Below are 25,549 nucleotides of genomic sequence, written 5' to 3' on the forward strand. Positions count from 1 at the left end.
ACTTTCACCTTTTAATCTTTCTGGTTTGAAAACATACACCAGTTCAAAGGTTACCTCTCTTAACCTTGAGCAATTCCCTTTCAGAAACAGCATGGAAGGTTTATTATCATTACTTTTACTGGTGTTAATGAAGGGGTAATTCTCTACTGTGATTTGTACATACATTTTGAAATAAACCAAAACACAGTTGTTATACATTTAAATATACATTTTCCGTAAGTGCCATGATTTTTAGGTGCCTCCATTCTGGGAAATTCAAAATTAATGGCTTTCTTAGGAGCCTAATTATCAGATGGGCTCAGTACTTATAACCTCTCCACTGCCCCCAAAATACCAGAATCAGAGGCGCCCACGAATGGAACTAATGATTTAAAACTTTGGCCATACATGGTCATGCAGATGCATACAAATCACTCTTGAGACTATGTTCTGTTCTGTCTATGATAACAGAAAAACATAAACTCACCCCAAATATGTTTTCCACCCCCAGATCTGAGACGCACAACATCCTTTTCCTTCCCGCAGCCCGCAGTTTTCTTTTCTTTCCCATAAGGAAAGGTGCTCTAAGGGACCCAAACACCTTTATCTAGTCAATATCAAGAGACCCTGTAGGTAAGCATGGTGTACTGATAGCCAGTTTTTTCAGTGCCCATGCAGTAGCCTGACACCAGTTTCATCTCTTCTTTTCAGCTGATTACTTGTATGGAATATCACACAGATATTTTAATGTTCCATGAAGATTTGCATCAGGCAAACTGAAGCATTCACACTAAGGACCCCTCTCTCTGGACCTGTTCTGTATGGAATTTGAGCTTCTATTTTAAAAGAATGCGAATTAATACTATTACTTGAAGAGAAATGGTCTTCTGAAGCAGTCTAAGAAATGGAGATGTAACTGGCTCTGTAGGTAACATTTGAAATAGCTCAGACCTTGCCTTCTTATGTTCTCAGTCTTAGGTTTGAATTTCCAGAACTGCAATACCTGTTACTGATTATTTAACAGGGCTTCAGATTCCCCGGGACTAAGGGCAAAGTATGAGATGCATACCTTTCATTTGTTCTCAATTTTGAGCCTAAGCTTTGAGTTTTTCTATCAAATTAGATTAATTCTTATTTCTATCCTACTTGATTCTCAAACACATTTCAACATCAACTTTAAAATTATATTGAATAACATGGGATGAAGACTGTAAGTTTTACCATTGCACAGCACATTTCAAGCATCACACACAGAATATGAGAGGAAATGATTCTCTCCCTTACATTAAAAAAAAAAAAATTGGAACTCCTAAAAAGGATTTACACATATTGCTTCAGCCTGCTAGCCACTCGTCTAGAGGTGGGTGGTGTTTGTTCAATAGCTGAAATACTTTTTGACTTGACTTTCTGTTTTTCTTGTTTCCCAGGTGATTTGATCTGGTGTTTTTAGAACTGTCTACTGCATCCTGAACATTTTCCATGCATCACTGACTGGGAACATTTTAAGCTGGCGTCAAAGATAGAGTCTGTGGGGAAGTCTGCACACAAATAATACTTCTTCATTGTTCTTGCTCAGCAGTAATCATGCCTTTTGCAAGCTGCTTCACCCAGTGCAGCAGAAGAGTAAACTAAAAATAATCAGTCAGATAATTTTTTTCCTAAGCAATCCATATTCTCATTTTCAGAGCCAGTGTACCACTGGATGACAGAAAGTGTTCAACTCCATTAGCACCAGCCATCCGGTAGAGCCCAGCTTGGCAGGCATGTGATAGCAGCCATGTAAGGAAGCATAGGAGAGGCCACACAGGAAGATTATAAAAATGAGAACCACAGTCGTGGATGAATAGTGAAGTACAATGAAATGGGCTAGACGATGCTGAATGTCCTTTGGCATAAGGAAATAATCTAATTTCTGTAAGCTTTTATTCAGGAAAAATGCCTTGACATCAGCACATACAGACCACAATCTGCAAGAGTGGCATATAAAAACCCCTCCAAATCTTGAAGTAGTCTCCTAAAAGAGATACTTATGAAACAAAGGTCACCTTTGAAAGTGCAGTGACTGATAGCTCCCGCCAGAGGTGAATCTTAAGAACCTCATTTTATCATATTTATCTGTGAAGTAGGAGGGGAAGGTGAACAGTAAGGTTTTGTATACAGTGTTTGGGCTTACAGATTTGGTCAGGGTCATTAAAACTGTGCAAGGTGTCTTCAGAGGCCAGAAGGGAAACAGAGTGTGATAATATGTCTCTGAAGAGGCATTGGAAGCTGCACTTGCCAGGACTATGTGAGCAACCTAGATCTGTCTCCATTCCATCAAACTGGAGCTGGAGGCATCACAACAACTGTGGGAACTACCCTGGCTACTCATGCATGCTCTGCTGTGCAGTATGTGCCAGCAGCTCAAGGCATGGCCCCAGGCAAAAAGAGCTGTGCAAGGCAAGGAACAAAATGGTAATATTTGTCAGTGACTTTCTCCCTCTGCATTTAGTCTGGGTGAGAAATGGTAGGAAAGGAAAGGAGAAAGCAAGATGAAGTAATAGGGAAAGATACTGAGAATACTCTTGATTGCCTATATAGAACCTAGAAGGAAGACAGTCATCTAGAAGCAATGCAGAAGAGGGAATTTATTCATGAGTAAAAGGTGAGGAAAGAGGCTAAAAGTCCATAAGGAACAAGATGTTTAGTGAAAAACTAAGAAGCAGTGTCCTTGGAAAACACTAAGTCACTGCATTCAAAAGACTTTGACTGTCTCTAGGAGCTACCTATTGAATCACAAATGGGTAAATTTCACTTACCAACTGTGTAGGAAATCTGAGGTGTCAAAACCAAGAAATTCACATAGCAGCTAGGTATTGAACAGGAAAAGAGTGTAAGTTCCCACAAAAAGCTCATTGTGGATGTTTATATGGAAAAGGAAAGAGAGTGCACCTTTTGGGCCTTCAAGCAAATGCCAGAGAATTTCAGCAATGTTACACCTGGACCCTGGAGGGAGACCTAAGCTGAAGCCAACAGAAGTGGGGAAAATGCTCTCTGTCCCAGTAAATATTAATAAAATTCTAACTTAGGGTTTATAATTTTTGGAAATAGCTTCTCTGATGAAAGGAAAGTTGTGTGTTAAGTGTCCTGTATGTCCTCCATACCTTTCTTTTTCTGGAAGAGACTCTGCTGCCTGCATTTGTATATTTTGCAAGCAAGATACTTCTGCTTGTCCTCACATTTGAATTCTGAGCTGGAAATCCTGTTTACCAAGTTATCACTTCTCTGGGTAAAGAGCTTCTTTGCTAGCTCTTTACTCCTGGAATGCACAGAGCTCTGAGGAAAAAAAAATAATTTGTAACACATAATTTATTTGGGAAAGTTAGCCTTTTGCTCCTTTTTCCCATGAGCACAGCAGCAGCAGCATAATTTCTTGAATGTACTCATTATTCAAATATATTCTCTGAATAAACAGCCAAACACTCTGTACTGTCAGATTTTGCCATGACATGTTGACTGGTGATGCATCTTTCTGAAGGCTTGGCTGATCACCCTGAGGTTGAGAACAGTTACGTGGAGAAAATATCTTGCTGTAGTTTGTAATTTGCCTCTGAGCCCCTCTCCCCCAGTTCTGAAAGGCTGATCTTTGTGATTATAAAGGTCAAACTTAGATGCAGGTGGTGGGAGGGGGCATCAAAGATGAACCTGCTATTCTGCAGTTCTGTGGTGTCTGATAGGACAAGCAGTCGTATATGAAGGGGGTTTTTCTATTTCATTGTTCAGAAGGAATTTCTGAAGAGAGCTGGAGGGTGAGGAAAAGAAACTGTGTTTTGTTTGTCCCAGAGCCTGGCTGACTTGCTCTGGTGGTGGTGGTGTTTTCTACCTAGGTAAGACTTCCTTGTCTGTCTGCATCTCAAGTCAAGCCACTGTGGCACCAGCTCAGAGTGGGGAGAATCTGCTGAGGATCTCTGGGCAGTGCAGGCAGAGCTGGGAGGGCCAGGGTGTGTGGGAGGAGTTGGCAGCATGCAAGGGAATGAGGTATCCCCATCTGCACAAAGCACAGGAAGTGGTGAGTGAGAGGAACCAAGCTGAGGCTGGATCTAAGATGCATGGTGTTTCCTTATCCAGCATCTGTGCCATGCAAACATGGGAGGCCATGCATGACACTGTTGTGGTGGAAACATGTGGGAAGCTCAGTGTCATCATACCTCTGCTCAGTCACTTAAACCTTGGATGAAACAAAAGTGTCAAATATGTGTGGGACATTCCCCAGCTGGAAGATGTCACTTGCCTGAGTATACAAACCAAAGTCATCATTAAGGTAGATGCTTGTACACAAGCTGATCTAACCTCAGTGTTCTGAAGGCAAATTCACATTTTACATCACAAATTGAATTTGGAACAAATTGCAGATAGCTTATTTGTGCACAGAAAGGATAGTATGTTTTCTTTTGATGAGCTTTATAATAATGCATCACTTCCCTTGCTGGCTAATGTAGTTATAATCAAAGACAGGTCTTAAACTCTGGTGAAAGATGCTACCAGAACTCAAACTGAACTTGGCATGTCAATTGTTATCACCTCAAATCATTGAATTATGGTTACCAGTGTTCAAATTGGGTCTGCATCTGAAGAGCACAAAGTAGTTATAACTTAGGGGGACTTCCCATACAGTAGCTGCAATTTTTATCTCTCTCAAAACTGTGTCCCATCACAACAGATATCCTTGGAAGGAAAGGAGGGGTTGGTTATTGCAGTGCCTGTTTTCAGTCTCGAAGTGAAAATCCGGCATAATATAAACGGCTTTCTGTATCAACCGCAAGGATTGCAGAGGGTGCAGATTCACAAAAATACCCTCCTCCCAAGACATCTTGATTGCAGATGTTATTAAATGATTCTCTGGTGCTGGAAATACTCATCCTGGCTACATGTTGATCATAGAATACATTCTGTTCTCATGGTTTTCCGACTGGAAGAATGGAAGAAATGCCTCAGAACGTAACCAGAGAGAAAAATACTTCTGTCTGTGGTGATAGTTGTCCCTATCTTTTGGTCTGGGAGTCAGGTTTCTGCCTGAGGGGACCTGTATGAGGGATGATGAAAGTAATTATTCTGTCAGGTTACATATAATTTTCTTCCATGTGTCTGCTTCTTGTGATGTCAGTTGATTAACCTGTCAATCATCTTCCCGTGGCATGTGTCCACATGGTGGCATGTGTCCACATGATGTCATGTGCTGAGGTCCATGGTTTATTGTGCTAGTCTAACATAAACTTGAAAAGGTCTTCAATTTAAAACTTTTCTTTTTCATCAATGTTTTGTATTTTTCTTTTGCTTCAATCTTATATATTCTTTTCTTGACTCATTCCCATCTTATCCAATTTCTTTTTTCTCTTTCCTGACTCAGTTTTTCCTTTAATTTGCTATCTTGTTTCATCTCACTTTTTCTCTTCCACACCACAATTCTGCTTCACCCTTCTTTTTGCATGTCTCCAAACCATCTCTTCATTGTTTCCATATCGGGGTACACTACAAAGACCATTTTGCCTTTGCCTCCTTTACTTTGTGGTACACTTCTCAGTCCTCCTAAGATGAATGTAAGGCCATTCTAAAGCAGCAAAAAAAAAAAAAAAGGGAAACCACACATCTTAACTGCCCTGGTTATCTCAGAAAAACTGGGGGAAATCTAGACAGTGCTATAAGTTATACGTAAACCCTCCATGTACTGGGGACAATTTAATCTTCCAGGATTTCACTTGAATATCATCAAATGGCAGTAAAGTCCGCTTAGTTTGTTGCCTCATTCTTCCCCCAATTTGATTTTAGAGCATAGAATCTCAGACTATTTTATTTGGAGAAGAATATCTTAGAGCCCAGATGGATGGGAGGAGGATTAAAGATGAAGGCTTTGCATAAGAAAAAGTTGCAAATCACTGACAGCCATCATATTCTTCTGACTGAAGCCAAACTATGTATCATACATATTTAGTTAGCTTGGGATGCAGGGAGTGTAAAAGTAACAATACAAATTATTTCACCCACATATGCTTTGAGGCCCATGGCAAGTACAAGGTGGCCTTGTGGGAGACTTGGACAGACAGTTTTCCTGTGTCAGGAATTAAAAAATCAGGTGCAGTACACATTTACATTAGCATGCTAGGGATGGGATTGTGGGAATGCATTTCTTACACAGACTAATTCTTTTCTTTAAATTTCACAAGGGCAGTATGCTTTTGCATCCAGGTGGAGGACAGTTCTGTATGAATTTTGTCCTCGATGACCGGGAGTGGAGACATAAAAAGAACTATTCTATGTCTCTGGTTACAGAGATAAGTGAAAGAGTCATTGGCAGTAACTCTGTAGTAATAGCATCAGTAAGTACTGGGCATGATTTGAATCTCTGGATAGTGATATGGGGATGCCAGAATATTTATCAAGCCATTAGGAGAGTCTGTGCCTAGCTGATAAGATGACTACAACTGATGAAGTCCACCTGAAGACTGATGATGCTGGGACAGATTTGCAGCCAACAAGGGAGGATAGCAGGGAGTGCTGCCCTCAGAGCAGCATGTACCGTTCATCAGCAAAATTATACAGTCTCCTGCCTGGGGCAAGCTTGTGGAATCTTTAATAAAAAGAGTTAAGAAACATCCTGATGTACATGTTCCTCATGGCTGGGAGCCAGGAACAGCCTGCCCTGCTGAGGAACTGTTTCACTGAGTTGGTGGCAGAAGGGAGGGAGCTAGGAGAAATCATCACAAAACCAGTTCTGAGAGTGATTAATACAGGACCTTATTTTAAACTGTCCACATATCAAACTGCCAAACTTGTGATGTTTCTCTCTTTGGAAGATGAAATTGCCCAATTTATATCACTTCATGTCTCTTAGTGTCATCAAATCAAAAGAATGTTCTGTCATTTTGACTGGAACTAGATTGGGAACAGATTATTTTCTATAATCATCTGTAAGCAAGATGAATAAGGAAGAATTTATCACAGCTTTTCTGATGTTTAATCAGCACGTGTGCTGCATCATGGATAAAATCAGGTGCTAGCACTTGAATTTATGGTGAGAAGTGTTTTTCTTTGAGTAGCTTTTGTTAGTCAAGGCTTTAATATCGCTAGAAAGATTTTGTTACCTACCTTACCTCAATTACTTATCACCTACCTGGGTAAGGCACTGAACTTAGGCATTTGTTTTCCGCTCCTGCTTTGCTGTGAATTATCCTCTCTGCTGATGATCAGTTTTCTAGAACATGGAAACTAGTGTGGCCATCAGGTCATGGAAATTCAAAATATATTTTATGTATTTCCCTCTCTCTTTTGTGTATAGATACAGACAGAGAGCTCAACATAAACAAGCAAGTTTTTCCATGAAGAAGTTTTAAAGATTATAACCACAAAGGATTAAGAAATTTAAAAGCTTTTCGCTGTTTGCTTCCAGTAAACAGAAAATGGTACAAAATAGAGGAGGAATGAAGAACAAATTGTGTTGCTTTTCACAATGAATTAAGCGTATAAATGCTTAACAATGAATAAACACTATTGACAGAGAAAAGTAAATATGTCTTACATTTTCTCTGGCTTTTAAAACAAAGAATATCAATAGCAAAATTGTGTTTTCAAATGTGTTTTGAATTTGACAGTGTCTCTTTGACATTTATGAAGTACAGTGATGAGTATGTAATTAAAGTTCTTTGCTTATTTTTCAATATTGCATTCTCAGTCCTACAAACTTCCTTTGAGCTATGGAGTGACTGAACAAAGGAGAAAGGCTTGCCAGCGAGTGGCCCATTCCCATGCACACCATGCTGTGCACCAGTGATGTGCTCGCCTTTGAACCCAACGCTGAGCCAGACCATGTGCATGTGCTGAGGAGCATCTCTTCCCAATGTTCTTGGGGATTTGTTTCAATTACCACAAAAGTCCTAAGTGAGGAATAGAATGTTTTCCTAAATTTATTTGCCTTTCCTTCTGTCTAAATAAGAAGTATCAGTCTTTTCGTGGCAAAGAGAGATGTTTTCTTGGGAGCTCACATATCTGGTTTGACTGCAGATAAAATACTGAGCAGCATGTATAACCCTGGAACATTAGCGCTGAATCCACAGGTAATGAATTTTGCTGTAGGCTGTTTTTCAATTGTTGGTTTTGATCCTCGCTCTCAGAGTGTGCTTGTCACGAGTAGGCATCCTGCTCAGGATTACAGCACTGACGCCCCAGCCTGTGTGGGTTGGAGCGGGCTTAGCTATGTCAGTAACCTAAGCCCTCAAGCCAACAAACTCCTGGTCACAAGCACACAAAAAAGGCACAGCACCAAAGCAGTCTAAATGTTTTCACTCTTTCCATATGAAAATGCTCATTTGGTCCAGACCATATGTAGAGATGCATGTTTACCGCAAATTACTCATAACATGCAAATTACTATCACAAAGCTGAATACTGCATTAAATCACCAATGGTCAAAGTACATAGGCTGCAGGTCAGGGACAGGAATTTGGGTGTCTCCCTTACTGTCTGCTTAGCTCCAGGTTGATGTTCCCTCTTGTATACTCTGACTGCCTGCCTGATTGTCCTTTAGCTGGAGATGGGGTATGTTGGTTTGAATCATTTCTGATGAAGGGACCTGAATCTTAACCATCTCTGAGAGGGAATGCAGGCAGGAGCTTCTTGGACATTGTTTTGGGCAAGGGCTGCTGTCCCCATACTCTGGATGATTTTGCAGACATACACCTCCCCTGAACACACCTGCAGTGTTCACCTTCCAGTTCCTAATGACAGACTTGGCTGTCACACAGGTGTCAAATTGCAGTATGCAATGGCAGTAGCAGGTGAAGGGCTTCATGGCGTGTCCACGCACAGATTAAACAACTGGAATTTTGCTGGTACGTAAACTTTTACATTAGCTATCCCAGTGTTTTTGTGGATTCATTCTTCCTAGTTCAGTTGCTAAATTCATATGGAAAATCATCATCAGGTGATGGAATTGAATGCAGCTCTCCACAGGCCCAGCCCAGAAGCCTCCGGATATTCTTTTCTGAGCACACCAGGGGTTGGATACCTAAAATGGATGCATTAAAAATTATTTAGATCTTCAGACATTAAAAGATGATGTAACTATTTCAAGCAGAAGGCAAATCTGTGACTGAATGCTGAATGTTTGCTGCAGGAAAAGGCTGACAAGATTGCTAAGGGCAGTTGCTTTAGGAAAAATAGCACAAGATTACCCTGAGCAATTTGTAGGAGCTCCTGGAGATGGTGAGGTTATGGTAAGAGAGCAGCCAAGCATGGCACAGCATGAATGATGGTGGTCAGAAGCCCCTTGTGGACAGAAGTACAAGATCTCTGTCATGTGAACGTCATGCCAGTTCTATGTCAGGAGGAAAGCAGAGCATGGGTCCTGTCTCTGTTCTCTGTTGTGCACAGTTGATTTACCCTCAGCAAATATTGTTCTAACAGAGCCAGCTGTCAGATTTGCATCTGTTGAACAGATACAAAACACTGATCTCAGTGGGAGACAGGTACCTACTCTGCATAAGAACTTTTGCAAATCCCAAAAGGCATTTCTCCATCTTCAGGCACTTCAATATCTTTGAAAATCTTGGCCCTTTGTGCCTAGCTTTACCTCTCTACAAAACGGAGAGAAATCTGCCTCTCTAGGAAGTGAAGCAGAGTTAAATTTATTCATATTTGCTTTAAGCTTTGGAACCACAGAAGTGGTACAAAGTGGTACAAAGGTGTACTTCTTGTTCAGCATACTATACAATGAAACACCTGTGTGTTCAGTTATTGTCCATGCTGTCACTGGCCTCATTTTTAAAGATGTATCGATGAATCAGAGGAAGGCAAGGTGCCACGCTAATGAATGATAGCTATAGAAAGATAAGCTACACTGTTTTGTGATGGCCCAGCAGTTCTTTTATGAAGGACAGAAGCAAGGTTCCGCTGCTGGTATCCTCCTGTGCTTGAATGTCTTGCAGAAAAGAGGTAGAAAACTACTACAGGTGTTCATTGTGGTCATTGTGCAAGATGTTTGGTGAAATAAAGATAGCAAAGACAACTATATGTACAGATCTTCAATTCTGATGTCTAAAAGAGCTCTCGGTTTTTCAAAATTGTCCCATTCTCCATGTGCTTCGGTCCTTTTGCAGTGAATGATATGGTGGCTTCACCAGGGCTTTCTGTTTGCAGAGATCTTCTTGCCCTTGCATCAGTGTTTGCTCCTCTACATCTTGCCCTGACGGTGGATTTCCTGGTCTTTCAGAACATGTTCCTTCACTCTTTTGATAACATAAACAAAGCAGAGGTTGTGTGTGAGCCCTGCAGGCTCCTTTTGCCCTAGTTCCCCCATGGACTGCTTGGGGTGGAAATTTCCATCTGACTTGCTTACCCTGCCCTCAGATACAGGAGTTTATTCAGGCTGCCCAGTTACTGCTCATCTTGCCTTGGGGTTTTAACCACTTTCCTTTTGCTGGGGCAGCAGCTATCCTGCCAGCAGAGCTATGCTGGCCTCCCTAAAACTCAGCCTGACTGTGTCTTCAATTGCTGGCTGATCCCTTCTTCCCAGGCAGTGGCCTGTCCTTTATATCTGGTAATAGTCACCCTTTCCAGGGGAAATTCAGAGGAGAAAGGCTCCTGCTTTCTGCTTCCTCTTTGCTTGTCTGCACAGACAATACCATGCTGTATGAGTGTGATGGGTTTTCTTGCTTATAATCTACTTTGGGCATTTTGGGTTTGACATTATTTTGGTTTATTTAGCTGGGGAGGTTCTTGAACTTCCCCAGTGGCAAATGCTGTGGAAAGCCAGATTAGTACTTTACCCTATTCTTAAGCATCAGGACAACATGTCTTAGCTTTCAATAGCTGAGCATTTTGATAGCTGAGAGGCAACTGGAAGACAATTAAATGACATGATTTGAAGCTAGGGTTCTTTGTTTTAGTGCCTGGCCTGCCCAGGCATTTTGGTGTTATGCTTGTAACTTTTCCCTTTACTGCTATGAAGACAGAAGTATGATCAAAGAAACTAAAAAAAGAAGAATCTGCAGAAAAGTTGTTTAAGCATTACTGAAACATTCTACGTTAGCAGCGCCAAAGGCTGTGAACTCTCTTAGTGTGTTAAAGCCTTTTAATAATTTGAGATCATATTATAATCCCCTTGTCCAGAATCCTTACAATTTATACATGGTTTAATGCTTGGAATAAAGTTAGAATCTCAGTCTCTCTTCTTTTTTTTTCCCCCCACTCTTATGCCACAGTCAAGGATAATAATTTTAAATTCTCAAATATGTTAAAGGCATTAATTGCACTAGTTGAAGTATTTTATTTTGAGTTAACGTCACTCAAAACTTTAATATGACAGAGAAGATACAGCATAATAATTCTAACTGTGACTCAAAACAGGAAAAAAATCCTGACTTTGATCTGAGTAATAATGCTTTTCTCCCTGACTGACAAGATTGCTTTCATGCCGTACTGAGCCTTAGCACCAGAAGCACCAAAGAGCTGCTGGCTTCCAGCACAGGGAAGGGAGCTGGCAGCTGACTGGTGCTGGAGCTTGCCCTGGACTCAGCCACACATCCCGTCCATGCAGGTGGGAGAGGAGAGGACATCTCATAGCACCACAGACACCATGGAGCAAACTGGAGCCACCTGCCCCAGTGATCTTAATCTTTTCAAAGACCGTTGTGGAAATTAGCTTAGACCGCTTCTAGCATTAAACAAAATGTGTTACATCTCATTATACATAGAGATATAAAGCTGGAGCATTTTATGGCTTTGGTAGAGTGGTTAAACAAGCAAACAGACATGAGACAGTTGAAACCTCTGGGAAGAGAAGGGTCAGCTGGAAAAAGCATGTGAAGGACAAATGTGGGGTAACAGTGGGTCAGATATCCCTCACAAGGAAAAGGGCTTGGTTCAGCTCCCAGGCCTGGTGGGGAACAATAGGGTTTGGCTTAGCACATACTCCCACAGTGATTCGGGGTATAAAACGTGCATGCTAGAATTTATTCACATAGCTATGCTGCTGAACCCTTGTGCCAGTTCACCTCAGGCCTATTAATCACCTTTGGGGACACATTGAAGCTATTCAGGAATGGATTTCTAAAAACATGAAGGGCAAACTGCCATGATAGTTCCACTGGAACACACCTAGGGTGTGATTTGAGTACCTAAACATATATGTCCATCACAGTTTAGATGCCCTATGGTCTCATGGTTCATTGTAGAAGGTCATGGGTTTCCCATATACCTGTCAGCTCAGCAGAATTTATCTGAAATTACACTGGTCACCTATGTTTAGGCACTTGAGTATCTCCCCTAATGCCATGTTATTCTTGCAGCTAATCCAGCTTGTAACAGAAGAGAGAAAAATCTTCTCAGTCCTCCAAGCTTATTTCAGTAGGTCCCTTCCACCTATTTTACAAAACCACAGTGAGCTGGTGGTCTTGCAGTTTGAACAGATTTTCCTAATTTTTTTAATGTTTTGATTGGGAAGAAGTCAGACTTCAAAATTTGTGCCTAAAGTTACTCTAGCATTATTGGGTTTAAGAGTTAACTCCCATTTAAAAGAACCTAACTTCTTCGCCTCAGAGGCCACCATCCCTCCTGTGCCAAATATTTTGAAGGAGTGTTGGTTTTGGCAGTGTGTTCGGAAAGTTACAGAATTCTGGTTAAGGAGCATCATGGAAGAAATATTTTAGAGTTGTCTGACTTTCACAAAAGATGTGCTACCAGAAGCTCTTTTCACCCTGAACACCTCTGGTCATATGGAGGGATGCATAGACATGGTCAGCCTGGTTCCAAAATCTAAAAGTCTTGTCTCTGATAAAAAAACTACGGGGTTAAGTACTATGACTCTTTTGAAAACCAAACTTGTGCTCCAGGCCCAATTTCATGAGTAAGATCCACTCCTGAAACTTTTCCTCATTGCTTGTGCCTGCTGCATACCTGACAACCTGAACACCTTCCCAGGGCTTCCCAACATAAGCAGTCCAAACTTTGTCTGACTGTTTATCTGATCTCTCTGCTGTACCCCCACATCTCAGTCTTCTCTGGCTCTGAATCCCAGAAAATTCCCCTTTTTGGCCACTCTGCAGCCTGAGTGTGTTAATGCCCAGCTTGGACAAACATTTTGCCACTTGCCTTTTTGCAGCCCTCCCCATTGCAAAGCTTCCTGCTCAGGCTATTTTATAGCCCTCTACCCCACGGAGAGTATCTGCCTTTCCAGGAAACTTCTACCAAACTAATTCTGTTGTTTCCTCATTCTTCCCACCTACTTTCCTTATTCATTACATCGGGTACAGCCTCCATTCAGCTGTTTTGGATAGAAAAAATGGCGACAGGATGCTCTTTTTTAATTTAAATACTAATTGACTTGCCTGTTACATAGGTTTTGGATAAAAGGATTTTATGTGGCAATGAACTCTAAGGCACAGCGACGAGTCACCTTCTCTATCACTTGGGTAAAAGCTGCTCAGGGTGACTGGCGAACCTGAGACACTCATATATACAAACAATACAAGAAGTTAATTGCCAGATGATGAGAGGCAAAAGCTCGTAAAATAGTGCCTATACTGTGAGAATCTCAGATTCTGAGTATTCAACTTTGTTTTCCTCAGAAGGCTTTAAGATTGCAAAAATAGTGGACATTTAATTTCTGAAAGGCAGAATCATTAGCCACGTAGGGAAATCAAGACCTTAAAACTGGAGCTACAGTATGTATATTCATTATGTGTATACATCCAGAATATATATTATTTTTGAAAGGAGTCATATAAATCCTCAAGTTTCAGTCCATTAAGTTAGAAATTACCAGAGGTCATGAATAAATTTTGTCAATGAACAGGTTTAAATTTCAGTGACTGCTTAAGGAAAAACTGTATTTTTGCCTTGCTTTAATTGCCAAAGGCTATGGTTTCAGAGGAAAGAATGACTGGCTAAGTAGTCAGCAAAAAAAAAAAATATACCATTAGCACACGATATATTGTGCTATTTTCTGTGCCATGGGTTCTCTTCCGTGTTGCTCCATCTCAGCCAGATCTCACAACAAGCCCCAATATGTCTGTCTGCAGCCTGGTTGTTATTCCTGCTAAGATCAATGCCTCCTGGTTGGTTGAAGATATTTAATTATCCCCAGACGTGTAGTGTACAGACCGGAGTCTTACATACATATAACATTGAGGATAAAGGGTCTGTGACCAAGCCTTTCTCTGAGCAAAAGTCACTTAACACATTTTTGCATTACAAAATATCCCACAGTGAGATCTCACTGGAACCAGATGTTCATAGCAGAAAGCATATGGCAAGAGGACGTAGATCCATTTTTCTTAAATCCTCTTGAAAAGTCATTGTATCATAGCCCAAATTTTGCTGAAATTCATGCTTATTATCCCAAAAGCCTTTTCCCAGTAAAGAGAAAAAAAAAGCACGTCTCTGTTTTCATTGCTTGTGAATCACTTCCACATCCATTGATTTCCAATGGTTTGCAAAGAAAGCAGCTGAGAATCTGACTCACAGTGAACAAGGTGTGCATGAAGCTTGAATGAATGCAACATGTGTGACGAATTAGTGAATGAGTGTTTGTCCTGGAGAAACAGAGACAACGGTCAAATAAAAGTCAGCCTTTGTGTGTTCCATAAGTAATCTCAACCTAAAGAGATAGAAATTTCCAAACAATATATATGCTGTTTATCATATCGTGTCATCTCATATTATACGTCTGTTGGTGCATGACAGCTGCCTAATCTGTTTATGTAGTCGGGCTTAACCAGGTGAGTTTTTTCTTGCTGAGTGGATTAGAGCGTCTGAAAATAGACCTCTTTTCAAACTGAAAGTCGTTGCCAGTACAGAGAAGAGCAGGGCCTTAAAAAACACTGTAATCCAATGCCCAGGGCTAATGAAGGCTGGAACCATCACATGGTTGTTCATTTAACCCCCTTGAGCCCACAGATACTGCATTTACTAAAGGGGTTAATTGCTATGTCCTGCTGGCACCAACTACAACCAGCACAAGCCTAGTTGTATGGTCAGATGCGTGTCCTTCATGCCAGCGAGGCAGCGATCCAGCTCTGAGAGGGAAATGTGGGAGATGTGTCGCAGGCAGGCACCCAGGGACAGTAGCAGTGATTGGTGCAGGAGTAGTGTGTGCTCCTCTCCTGCTTCCTCTCCAAATGTGTACAAGAAGGGTGAGGCTGAGGGTTTGCTTCCTTGGTGGCCCACAGGCAAACCTCCAGTGGTCACTGCAGGCGTGGCACTGCTGCTAGTGCTGCTCTGGAGCATGGCAGAGGGAGTGCAAGAGTCCACAAGTATCTCAGGAAGCAAACGAAGAGTCGCACTTTGGATCTTTCGATATGCAATGCCCATAATTTGACAACCTTAGGCACAATCTGAGTTACTCTCTAAAAATGTTGCTATTGCTTCACTGTATTTGGCCTTGCCAATAGCAGGAAAATTGCCAGCCATAGTCAGTGACCTGTCCCATTCTTTCACTTTTCTCTTCACTTGGGATCTTGCTGGTAATTGCAACTTTTAAAAGCTACTGGAGGTTGGAAACACTTTCAACAGCATATGCAGTACATAGGGAATTCTAAGCCAGACAGGACATTCATGGCTTGGTATAAAGTCCAAATATATGAGTCATCCTACAAAACAAATGTCATGTGGCAGCCTGTGCTCATGAAAATAAATTAATGATTTGGTTTTTAGGCTTTAAATAAATAATTATGTATTTTATTCTGATCTGTCTCTTTTATTTAAAGAGATGTATGTTGTTTTCCTGAATTTCCATGTTCATAAAGAACTAGTATGTGCCATATGTAGACACAATAATGGGAAACTGAAACACATGAAGAGCTGGTCCAGTATGACAGAAGAAAACCTGTAAAATCATGATGGCAATTAGAAATGCTCTTTACAGTTTTTGAGCTGAGAAATGTGTGTCTCATAGGTACTAAATGGATTTATGTTTGTTTTTTAACAAATTAGTAAAGCACCATTTTCAAACACTCAAAGCAGTCACTTTTTGTTTGCAAGCCAGAAACATTTTTCATTCTATGCTTTTATAAAGCCATAAACCCTTGAAAAAGATTATATAATATTGATATATAATCCTTTATGCAATTGGACTTTCTCAGTGATGATCTGAAAGCACTGCTCATTTACTGATGGCTGAATTCTCACCATATCCTTTTTTAGAGATGTTTTCTACCATTTTGGAGATGAATGACTGAAAACACAGGCTGTACTTAAACTGGGAATGCCTTACTGGTATAGGAGTTCCTGTACATTATGGGAATGAAGTACACTTAGTCTGTTGGACACGCAGGGTTGCTTTGCACTGGTATAATAAAATCATTTTACCCTTCAAATGAAACAAACTGCAATAGTAAAAGCACAATTTTCCTAATGTGACTGCAAGGCAAAGTCTCCTGGACTGTTCTCCTTTATCTAAATGAAAATCCTGTCAGAGCAGATTTTTAGGATTTTCTACCTTTGTCTAGACTTTATGGGTGAATGCCTTGCAGCCCTCGGGCACAGCTGAGCACAGCAGCAGCTTTGGCCATGCTGCTGCAGAGTCAAACATTCAGGAGATCCCAGCGTGTGCATCAGGTCCTGGGTCAGATGGGGCTGGATGTGCAGTGTGGCACTGGTGCTGCTGCCGTGGATGTGTGCACAAGTGACAACATTGCTGGGCTGTCTGAGCAGTCAGTGCAAGTTGGTGGCAAAGCCAGTAGCAGAAGTTTATCCCATTAAAAGCCAGGCCATGCAATGAAAAGCGCAGTGAATTCCCTTGGTATTAATGAAGTAGCTTCTGTTCACTAGGGCAGCTGTGTCATTGTGCAGCATTTATGCTACAGCAAAGAAGAGGCATGGTATATATATATGTGTGTATATATATATATATGTATATATATATAAAATCCACATTCACATAGTTGCTGATACTTCCCATAGGGTCAAGTATCATTCATGAACAAGTCAGTGATTTCCATATGGCTTGCTTAGTAGTATCTGGCTTGAAAGGTACCTGGTAACTCTAGAAATTCCAAGCAAATTCCAAGCAAATACAGACGCACCCCCTCTCCCCACCCCCCCCCCCCCACCCCCGGCCTCCCCCCCGGCGTTTCTAGACAGAAAGGGGATTGGAAAATCTGGGCATATGGTAGCATTAGTCTTCAGCAATTTGAAAATATTATAAATGAATTTTGAAGCAGCTTCTCTAAGCTCCATCTTATTTTCCCTTATTTTTCAATTGCATTGGTACTAATGGAAATACATTTATCTGTTTTTAATCTTAGTTTCTGTACCAATTCTTTTAGTAATCGGACATATTTATTAGAGCTAGAAAATTCTTTAATCCTACAAGTTTGTAATTCCATGAGATTGAAGAGAGTCAAACAGAAAGTGGAGCCTTCCATGGAAAACAATTACTTTTAGCATGGAAAACGGAGCCTCTTCCTTACCTAATGCTAGCGAAAGACCAGAAATAAATTACATAGAAACTAGTATAATAGCTGCAGGCTTCAAAATGGGGAGTCAAACATTATGCAACCTGTTTAACTGAGCTCATGCAGGCTTAGATCACTGGAACCACGGAAAAAAAAAACACTATGAAGAGTGGGTTTATCATGTTCTTTTCACATTTGCAAGAATGTGAAATCTTTTAGAATGTGAATCATTTAGAAGAATGTAAAACCAGTGAGACCTTTCAGACCAAGTTGTATGTGAACCATTATCTGTTATGTTTTATGTCTTTCTCCCACCTACAACACACGAGGTGTCAGGGGTGCCTGTCCTCCTGAGATATGGTCTTGGGAACTTTACACAGCAGGTCAAGGGAATGCTCCTGCCAAGAGGATTTCACCAGCCAGATGAGCACATACCTTTGGTTGGGATTCACTAGCACCATAACCCCCTACCTGAGGACTGTGTTGCTCAAGACAAAAATCCTATTTAGCCAGAAAGAGGGAAAGGAATGAGCTCCTAAAATAAGCACTGGCACATTCCTCTGAAACTTTAAATAAACCTTCCTAGAAGTAAGTTCAAAATAGGTTATTTTCAAGGTGGATTTTCAGTTACCAATAAACTTCTCTCTGACTTGGAATAACTTTTGTAAGAGGGAAGAAGCATTTTTTTGTGGTTATGGCCCAGAAGTTGTATTGCTGAGATGTTGTCTGGGGCAGCTATAGCCTCCTTGCATGGACAGGTAAAAGTCTCTGTCAAATGTAAATTGTAAATGTAAATGCATAAAGTTATTGTAACTAAAGGTACTTTGGGAAGCAAATTTGAAAACAGGACTTTTAATCTCTTTGTACTGCATTTTTCTTCACTATGCACTGGTCTATTGGGAAGCTTAATTAATGTCTTTTTGGTCCTTCAAGAATGATCCTACAGAAATGCAAGATTTTATCACCTCTAATTCTCTTTGTCCCCGAAAAATAATCAGCACACAAGTTCAAGCAGCCATGGCTGAACACAACTTTCGCAAGATGCATGCTGTGCCTTTAGGGTTATATCTGATAAAATGCACTGTGCAGCATGCAAATCTCCATAGGAAATACTCTAAGGAGATATTATCCACATCCTCATCTAACAAGGGGGAACAATAATATGTATCTTTCTCCCTTCTCCTCTCCGTCAAAAGCTGCCCGGACAACAATTGCACTGTAACCTCTGAGGGAGGAGGACGTATTTTGCTTCCCCTTTACCCTTGGTCTCCCCTGTATCGTCAGCCAGAGACCATACCCTTCTCTCATCTCTGAAGTCAGTAAAAAAATCATCTCTACATGAGTCAAAATACCTTGTATTTTAGCAGTACATGTGTCACACAGCCCTACACACAAGTGGGGAAGTGGGCCTGGAAAGCTCAGAGAACTAATTATCTTGACTATCTCTGAAACAAAAGTATGGGAGTTTCTGTTGCTTAATTTGTTCTGGTAAAAAGACAACTAACACACAATAATTACATTATTGCATGTAACTTCTCTGCTTGTGGTTGTCTTTTCCAAATTACCTCTCAGAAAATAACAGGCCTTCCCTGAGGCCTTTCTCAGATGGAAAGCTCTGGAGTAAGACCCAGAGAAAAAAAGCTGGATCCTGAATGACAGGACACACTTATCCCCTTAGTAAGACTGTTGTAAAGACACAAGATGTCTCTTCCAGCAAGTAGGACTTTTTGCAGTGGCCATCAGAGCCTTTCCTGAAAAATTTCTCATGGCAAAGGAGAGATTTGGTATCAGGATGTTAGATCTTGTCTCCACCATGGTTTTATATGACAACTAACATGAGCTTTACCTTCCAGATGAAAAACACTCTCCACTTTTTTGTCAGTGAAAACATGGTATAAACAAGACCAGGGGCTCTATCCCATGTTTTGCCAGACTTGACTCCTCCATGAGATCCTGATAATCAACACAGGAAGCTGACTAAGTCAGGTACCGAAGGAGAGGGATGCAGCTGAGAGAAATGCTACGAGTAAATAAATACCACCAGGATGATGTATTTGATTCTCTTTCTTTTAGCTTAAAGGAGTTACTGCTTTGCAATCCAGCCCAGTGAGATTGAATTCCCCCTGGTATCTGCAAAAAGCCTTCTAATGTCATTGGATATTTATTACTCTGCTATTTAGCTGGTGATACCCCCTGTTTATCTTCATATTTTTGAAATGGTTTACATTCTGGAGAGGTTAAAATAAACATGGCTTTGTGTTTTCTGGACCAGCAAAGCAGAGGCCAAGGGCCATTGTGGAAAATAGTATATGATTAGAAAATCTGGTTTTGCCACATGATCCCTAGCTACATAGGAGTAATAAAAGGTGAGAAACAATAAGTATTATAGGCATAACCCAGCATTCCCTCTGTACCCACCTCACTCACTGACCTCAGGAGATTTGGATGTTCAGTGAGGTCAGAGCTCAACTCTCAGGATCAGACAAAGGTTTCTGATATATGCATGTACATACATGTTGAAAGCGGCTAAAGAGGCAACTAGGAGCCCAGGTACCTCACATAACCTGGGCCTCAGGTACGTACCTCTAAAAATTCTATTAAGTGCTTTAAATACAGCCAAAATGATGCCAGTATGTGACTACATGCCAGTGTTTTGGTTTTCTATATATATGCCTGAGTTAGTTACCTAATCTTTTATCATTAAAACACAAAAATAGGTACTTTTAGAGACAACTAATTTCAGTTTAAAGTAGTTGTCTAGCAAGGAGCAGATGTTATAAAAGTGTTTATTTCTCTATTTTGATGGTGCTAGAAACTGAGGGCCATGAGCTCAAGTAGAGCTGTCCAAACCACGGGCAAGTCGAGCTGGACAAGACAAATCCTATATTTGAAGACTTACTTATCTTAAATATTGCTGTGTATAAAGTTTACTTGTCACATGAAGTTTAATTTTGGGGAGAGGAGGATGTATGGCATGCAGACAATCTCGTAGAACATGATGATTTGGCAGAGGCACTGGGCACCACTGTGGGATTGCCACTAACATCACTGTGTCAGTGTGGACACAGCTAATGGTTAAATGCCCAGCACACAAAAGGAAGATGGCACCACTGTCTTTATTCTGCACCAATGGAGGCCTCCCTGCCCTGTCTGTATGTGTATAAATGTGCCAAGCTGTCATAATCAAAAGGTAAATGGAAAGAGTGCCTCTTTATTTTGCTACATCTGTCCACAATTTTGAAGATTGATGTTCTAAACTTCCATGTGTTTTCTCACATTCCACTGACTGACCATTAGCTTCTCTTTTGTGAGTTGGAGACTATGATTGCATCTGATTTCACTTGAACCTCTGGCAGCAAGCACTTTATCCTGGTGTGTTTGGAGTTTATTAGGGTGGGTTTGGACAGGGGACTTTTTTGAGCAAGAAGATCCAGCCACTCTTTCTCATAAACCTATACATTAGAATTGTTTATTCTCCCTCAGCTGACTCCAAATACTTCTGCATTTCAAAGCACCTCTTTATTTGCCTAAGCATTTCGTTTGTCAATGTGCTATCATTACCACATTTAATTGAAAAATTCATTATGATAATATACCACATAAACAATACAGACAAATTCGTTACTGCCTCTTTGGATCACAGTAGTTTAAACACCCCTCTAATACATCAGGTTATTTGAAGAATAAATAGTGCCTGTGTATGTGAAAGAGAAAAAGGGAAGTATGCAGAAACTCCTACAGGCATACAAGTCAAAACATACTGTTACACATTTTGTCCCCACGGGATAATGGTGAGACATTCACAATATGTGGCCTACTTTTTAAACAGAAGCAAGATTAAAATTTTGAGAACTGAAAAAATGCAGCAAATATTTGCTCTGTATTTCCTTATCATCCTCACATGAAGATCCTGATGTGATAGATATAGACCACCCTTCCTCCAGCAACCTACAGGACAATGACCTAGTGTGGGAGTGCTCTGATCTGTTTTTTGAATGAAATCTAAATTAGACATTTTTTTAAAAAATGCCAATAGCTATTAGAATAAGTGAAGGGGGAAGAAAGGCATCGTCATCCCAAAAACTTTCTGCAGGACGTTTAGGTCTCAAAATAGTAATATTTTTTGCAGTAGAAGTTCACTTGTTGTAAGGATGTTGTAAGGACTTCACAATTGCTTGTCTCAAGTACTGTTAAGACCAGAGAAGAGCTTTGCCATGAGATAAGCATGGAATGGAGCAGCAGGATGGCTCTGGCTCCGAGCCTGGTGAGGTCTGGCTAGCACTTCGTGGGGAATGTGTCCAGTCAAGGGTTCTCACTGTGGTAAACTGTGGAGGGGCAACTGCTCATACCCATATTTCTGGTCAAACAGATCACCCAACTTATGGGACAGATGTCATCTGCAACCACCAAGGGCCTTCCAACCCCTCTCCCACCTGACTCCCCCCATCCCAATATGCCTCTCTGGATTCTCAGAACTTGGACTGTACAGTTAAGCCACCTGATGGGAACTTGAGATAAGATAAAGGGGATACTGTTGTCTGAGCATTATCTCAGGCCCAAGGGGAGGTAAACAGAGCTGGGGGAGCACTGATAATGACACAAAGAATCCACAAGGAAAGTCAGCTCAGTAACTGTGCTGAAGTAATCTGTGACTTGGTAAAAGGTAGTTCTGGCAGGGGGAGATCTGGCACAACCCACCAACTTAAAGAAACCCACGGACTTAGACAACCCACTTTTCAAAAGAACTAATTAGCATTAGAAGTGAGGGAATCATTTAACCAATAGAATAAGAGAATTGTGTAGATAAATAGTGAAAAGTTTTGAGTGACATCAGTACTCCCCACCAAGAAGACCAAGGTAAAGACATCCACAGATGGTGACTATCTTCTGCTTAATCTGTCTGTATCTCCCATCCTCTTGTCTCTCTTTTCTACTTCTTTCTATCTCTCTACCTCACATTCTACTGTTAAATAAAACCCATACTATTGACTTTGGCATGTGATCTTGCTTGCATATTAATTCAGGTAGAGGCATCTCTCCATAACTCAAGTCTTAAAACATGTCCTGGTCAAATTCCAGTTCAAATAATTTCATTTTGCTTTAGAGTAACCCTCTGTTTCTCTGGAAGTATAATGCCAGCATGGATCTGTAAGATGCTTGGATTCATTTTTTCCTGTTGAAGAGTTTTTTAAATCAAGTCTGATGTCATGTTGTGTGCACCACTAACTTCCAGTGAACTTTTAAGTGAAACTGACTTTATCTGCACAAATGTTTGGGGAATATAACTCCTCTATACCATTTGAACAGTCTAGGACAGCCTATTTTTATAGACCCTGTTACAGTGCTAGGTGGATGCTGAATGTTGCCTTCCTTAGATTTTGATCTCATGTGAGGCTTTGCACACTCTTGCCTTGTATTTGAAAAACAAAATAAAGTGAAAAAACCCTGAGAGCAGCAGACACTGTTGCTAGGTGATATTCCAAAGCTGAACGAATTCTTAAACTCTTCCTGCTCCAGGCACCTGGCTAATAACCAGTAACCATATGTTCAAGTGAAAAGGGAGCATCCCTGCTTTTATGACTGTTTTCTAGATTTTCATCCTTACACAGACAGAGACAGGCACCAGCTGTCTTGGTTTTAGCTTTTTTCTCCCTTGGAAACTGGGCAAGGTGTTTACAAACACTATCGAGATTAGATAAATTAACTGGGTAGAAAATCAACATACTTAAGGACTCCTATTTGCACTTCCTCAATGATTCTTCTGGCAGCGATGTATGTGATAATAGTTATGTTAAAACACATGCATCTATATGAATAAGTGTTCACTCAAAGACACTCACGAATGCTAGAAAATCTGAAAGCCTATGTTAGTAGAAAAGGAACAAAAATAGTTTGTTTTTTTAAAACAGCATTGAAGAAAAGTACAGACTGCTGAAACTTGGTCAGTTTAATCGGAATTTAACTCAGAACTGGTTTATTACGCCCTTTAATGCATAATGCTATCCTGAGCTTTCCTTCAGATGAAACTTAAAGTTTACCCTTTTTTGGATTCACTAAATATGTGTGTCCTTCACAAGGCTTGAGTCAGCACAGACTGACCCTGCATCAAATGGCCATGTATGTTAGACCTTGTGAATAGAATAGTGAATATGCATGCAAGAATACTTCGTATGAATGTGATATAGTGGAATAAAAAGCAGATACAGCCAGTACATCTGCTTTTCTGTGGCTTTGTTTTGACTTCCTTGCTGCTACGAGTCTACTAAGATACTGTAAACCCATTGCTTCATTTGTACTGCCAAAATTCCTCAGGAAAAGGAGGAAAATTCTAGCTCTCCATAATGTTATCAAACTCCCTTGTCTCCTGACAAGCTGAAAATCCTCTTCCCATCTTCCTAGATACTCCCTGCCTTATTCAGAATATTCTTTCACATACAAAATACAGCTGTCTTTCTCTAAGCCAAGGTCCACACCTCTGCTGTAATGAACAGCACTACTCAGCTGCTGAGCAGGGACTGGTCGAGGCATGGCAGTCATAGCAGGCTGCAAGGACAGCCTTCTGAAAGTCCCTCTTTCGTCTTGCTCCACAGGAGAGGCTTTGTGAGAAAGACTCCAACCTTTGTTTCTGATATCAGACCAGCACATTTCTGTCAGTGTTGCATAGAGATGGTTACCTCACCACGAAGTACCCCATGGTTCTGTAATTAAAGGCTGTCATAATGTAAACACACCCAAGAGACACAATTAAGCTTGCACTGGAAGCTTCAGTATTCACACTGAATTTTCATCTTGATAACAGTCCTTTAACTTTGATTCTGTGTATGATTTCCTAATATCAGTAAAAACTAAATTTGGAAAAAAACAAGACTGAATCATCCCTAATCATTATCTAAGGTCTTCACTACCTCTATATGAATTATTAAGAGTGCCACTAATAGTGAGGGAAGACTAAAAAGTAATTTGTCAAAATATTTGTTGGAGATGTTTCTGTTTTGCTGCTTTCATATAGGACCTATGCATGTGTCTGTTTGAAGCTTGACCTACATTGGGAAACTGCTGGGAAACTGCTTTCATTAGTTCCTTGCCCATCCTGCTCCTGAGAGCCCATTAAGTAACCTGATGCCATGTTGTGATCGTGAATGGGAAAGCATTCTCCCACAGGCCTGGTTTCCAGTCCTCCTGGTAAAGTGTGGCAGAATGAGGCTGTCCTAAATAAAGGCTTGACAGAATAGTTTTCCATGTGGGCAAGAATAATTTCTCCCTACTCTCATTCTTATTTTGAATTGGTAAAAATGATTTTTGGGAATTCTTGAGCCCGAGGCTCAAGGCAAATTTCAGCCCAACCAGCTCATGTCTGGCGTTTAAAAACAATGTCCCTACAACAGAAGGTGTATTGAATGAAAAGGTTCATCTTGGTCAGGCACCAGTCTAGGGCAATATCAGCAAAAATAAATATTAATAATTTCCCTGGTGATGAGGGACTGAGTACCACTGGCGCAAAATCTTCCTGCTGCTGAGGCAGACCTCCTCAGGCAGTCCTTCTGGAGACAGATGGACCATGAGGGCATTGTTACCATCACATCCTCACACACTGAAAGAACTATGAGGATCTAAGGCCTACAAAAACAAATCAATAAACATGTCTGACGTGTTAAATGAGACCCTCGGTGGGTCTGCACGTTTAAATAAGAAAAACTTCTGTGGTAGGCAGGATAGCGAGAGCAATCCCTTCATTAGAAAAGGATCACAGCCTTAGAGATTCTTTCTAAATACTTTCAGAGAGGAGAGAGAAGAAGGAATGCAGAGTGGGATATGGGTTTTATTTCATGTAACAGACAGGTTTTGGTCCTCAGCATTTGGACTCTTAGGGCTGTCAGTGAAGATTTGGACAGCAGAAGCTGCAACTAGTTCTCAGTGGGTCCTTTATGTGCACTGTGGAGTTTATCTGCAGTGTGGATTATCCGTGGCCTGAAAGCAGAGAGGCTGAGGTGGTCCTGCTGACCCAGCAGTGCCACTCAGGAGCACAGCCAAGCTTATTTTAGGAGTAGGTTGAGTCACAATCCCCCTCAGTAGACCTCACCCAAAAGAAAATGGTGCTGTGCTGAGGCAGCCCTGTTTTTCCATTAACAGGGCCTCAGAAATTTGGA

This window comes from Corvus kubaryi, unplaced genomic scaffold (genome assembly GCF_017639235.1).
Source record: "Corvus kubaryi isolate FWS band 111438036 unplaced genomic scaffold, C.kubaryi_AGA036_p1.0 37398, whole genome shotgun sequence".
Taxonomy (NCBI): Eukaryota; Metazoa; Chordata; class Aves; order Passeriformes; family Corvidae; genus Corvus; species Corvus kubaryi.